A 3,493-nucleotide genomic window follows, 5' to 3' on the forward strand; every position below is an offset into this window, starting at 1 on the left:
GAAAAAGGGGGATAACAAGTCCGTGATCCAAGAAATATTACCCAGACCCAGCACCGAATCTCCGACCGGGACAATCTCAATCGGTGACGCAACCTGCTGGATGACCCCGATATACAACTATCTGACAGATGAACTCCTGCCAGACGACCCTAAAGAAGCCGCCGTGATAAGAAGAAGAGCTTGCTTGTACGTCCTGGTCGAAAAACGATTATATCGACGAGGATTTTCCATCCCCCTCCTTAAATGCGTTGACGAGGGCACGACCCCTCATGTACTTCGGGAAATACACTAAGGAATCAACTCCCAACACCTAGGAGAGAGGTCCCTCGCCAGGAAAGCACTACTGGCAGGATATTACTGGCCCACCATGCAACACGACGCAAAAGAATATGTAAAGAGATGCGAAAAATGCCAGCGTTTTGGGGACATGCACCTCGCACCCCCAATGAGCTTAAGTCTTTATCATCCCCCTGGCTGTTTGTATGGTGAGGCATGGACCTCCTCGGACCGTTCGTGACAGGAAGCAACCAAAATAAATACCTCATAGTCGCCATCGACTACTTCACCAAATGGATCGAAGCCGAACCATTGGCCAAAATCACATCCCTGAACGTACTGCGTTTCTACAAAAGAAACATCCTCGCTCGGTTCAGAGTACCCCTGGCCATCATCACCGACAACGGCACCCAGTTAACAGACAGACATTTCCAAGAATTCGTCTGAAAATTAGGAACAAAACAGCACTTCGTGTCGTTCGAGCACCCCCAGACAAATGGGCAAGCCAAGGCCGTTAACAGAGTAATCCTAAGAGGCCTCAAAAGGAGATTGGACGAAATCAAAAAAGGATGGGTCGAGGAACTACACAGCGTCCTCTGGGCTTATCAAACCACCCCTATTCTACCACCGGGGAGACCCCCTTCTGGCTTACGTACGGGACAAAAGCCGTAATCCCCGTCGAGGTACACGTGCCCACCAGACGTACCGAAGAATCCCTCGAGGAGGAGGCCAACAGAGAGGCCGTCCGAGAGGAGCTCGATCTATTCGAAGAAATCCGAACGGGTGCCGCTCTGCGCGAAGCTTCGCTAAAAAAAAATTGCTCTAAGACATAACACAAAGGTCATCAGACGAGAATTCGAAGTGGACAATCTAGATCTCAAAAGAAACCACAAAGATTCTCGCGAAGGCAAGCTAGCCGCGAACTGGGAAGGCCCCTATCGCGTCCGAGCGAAAACCGAAAACGGGGCATACTGCTTAGAAAATCTACAAGGAGAAGAACTCGCTCGACCTTCGAACGCTGAAAAACTCAAGCAATACTACAGCTAAGAGGTAGAAACGCTCGGAACATAGCTGCGGCACGGGTACACGCCTAGCACATCATAATGAAACAAAACGACAGCAGCCCGCTCCCTTAATCGAGCGGACTCCTTGTCATTCAGGGAGCACGAATATCGAGCACCCCCGTCGTAAGCAAGTACACGCCATGCAAGAACACCATTTACATATTTTTTCTTGAATTCGTATTTCGAATTATATGATGTTTTAATCCAAACTAACCATGCATTCAAGTTCCTGGTATAGGTTAAGGAAGGTTTGAATCATTGGATTGGAGCTTTAACACCTGTATGATGATTTACCATTTTTAGGGAAAGAAACTTGCACCTCTTCGTTCTATATGCTACAGGCCACGTTATCCAAAAATAATGGCATCAATGAACTCGCAGCCATCCATTTAGTGGATCTGGGTGCTCTTTAATCTCTCTTGGATCGTATTATGCTTGTATCGTTTTTGCAGGGATGGAGATGATGAACTCGCGGAAAAATCCGCAGGAAAATCCATAGGAAATTCCGCAAGAATTTCCGCAGGAAACTTGGGGAAGAAGATGAAAAATATTGTTGAAACGAGGACCTGCACGCGTGGCTTCGTCACGCTTTCCTACTGGCCAGTCAAAGTCTTCTGTTTCTCTCTCTCTCTCTCATTGGTTCACGCAATCAGCCTGGGTCCCACGTTTTGACTCTTTTGAATTCCTATTCAATATTTTTGTTTTATATTTAAGCTTCTTTGACTATTAAATTTTCAATGTAGCATGGATGGCATAGCTGGCAGACGCATGATGTTGTTGATCTGAGAAACCTGGGCTCGATCCCCAGGCGTGGCAATATTTTTTCAAATAAATCAAACACTGATCCAATGCACCTCACGCACAGGCGCACACCATATAGCCTCCTCCAACAGCCGTCTGATCTCGCTCGTTTCGTATCCAACGCTTCTGAAGCTATAGACGAACCAGGGGCTCCTTAGGGTGCATCACACACGATCGCCGCCAGGTTTTTTTTAATATTTTAATTTATTTGTTTATATTAAAATTTGTTTTGTTTTTTAGCCAATTAAAAAATCTTTTTTCAAACAAAACCTTTTCTTTTTCTTCTTTCTAAAGAAAAACAATAAAAACAAATTTATTTATTTTTTAGGTTTATAATATTTAACCTCGATTTTTATTTTTAGCCTTGTTAAAATTAACCACTAATCATATTTTAAGGTTGTTTCACTAACCTTTAAGATTTAGGATTTATCACCATAAAAACCTCTAACCCTTATTTCCTTTCAAACGCGATTCTCTTCTCACCTCATACTCTGTGATTGTCGCATATGCCTTTATTTTAATTCTGCCTTATTATTTATAATTTTAGATTTTATTTTATTATTCGCATTATTATTGCTTGCTATTATTCATAAATTATGTATCTGCCCCAAAGCCTTGTAAAAGGTTTTCTACCTTTCTGCCTTTATTTTCTGTTACCCTCAGGGTTTTATTGTAATAACTTAGGTTTTCTTTTCCGCCTTTATTTTTCTGCCCACAGGTGTTTATTGTAATAGCGTAGGAACTTATATTTTCTGCCTTTAATTTCTGTATGATATTAACTGTTGTGGTTAGTAATCCTAGGGAGTGCAAGCCTTGTTTAAAATAAATTAGCCCACTAATTACAAGATAAATATTCGAACTGAATCACTTGATTGTGCCACACACACACACCTTTGGGGTAACCTCTCTTGTTTCCTTGTTGCCTGTTGCCTTTTAATTACGATTCTAAAATAGTCAAGTCCCTTGATTCCGAGGATACCTAAGCAAAACAAATGTTACTCTCAGTTCATCATCAAATGATCTTGTCCCTCGAAGTTACCTTGTAAATGATGATCGTCCCGATTGCTAAGGTATCCTCGCCTATTTCCTAAAATGACTATTATATCCTTCCCTAAGACTACCTGCCCTCTTTATGGCAGGGACAGTCTTGTGGCGAACGATAATTTCGATAACCCTTTTTAAATCCAATGAAAGGACTACCGACCCTCTTTATGTTATGGATAGCCCTTTACCATTAAAGTCTAAAAGAACAGAAAATCTTAACTTAAGGGTAATTGTTTTTTAATTGCACTCTGCTGGGGATATACTTAAAAAAGAGGGGTTACCTTAAAGTTTAGGATTCACTTTAAATG

The sequence above is a fragment of the Vicia villosa genome, linkage group LG7 (genome assembly GCF_029867415.1).
Source record: "Vicia villosa cultivar HV-30 ecotype Madison, WI linkage group LG7, Vvil1.0, whole genome shotgun sequence".
NCBI classification, from domain to species: domain Eukaryota; kingdom Viridiplantae; phylum Streptophyta; class Magnoliopsida; order Fabales; family Fabaceae; genus Vicia; species Vicia villosa.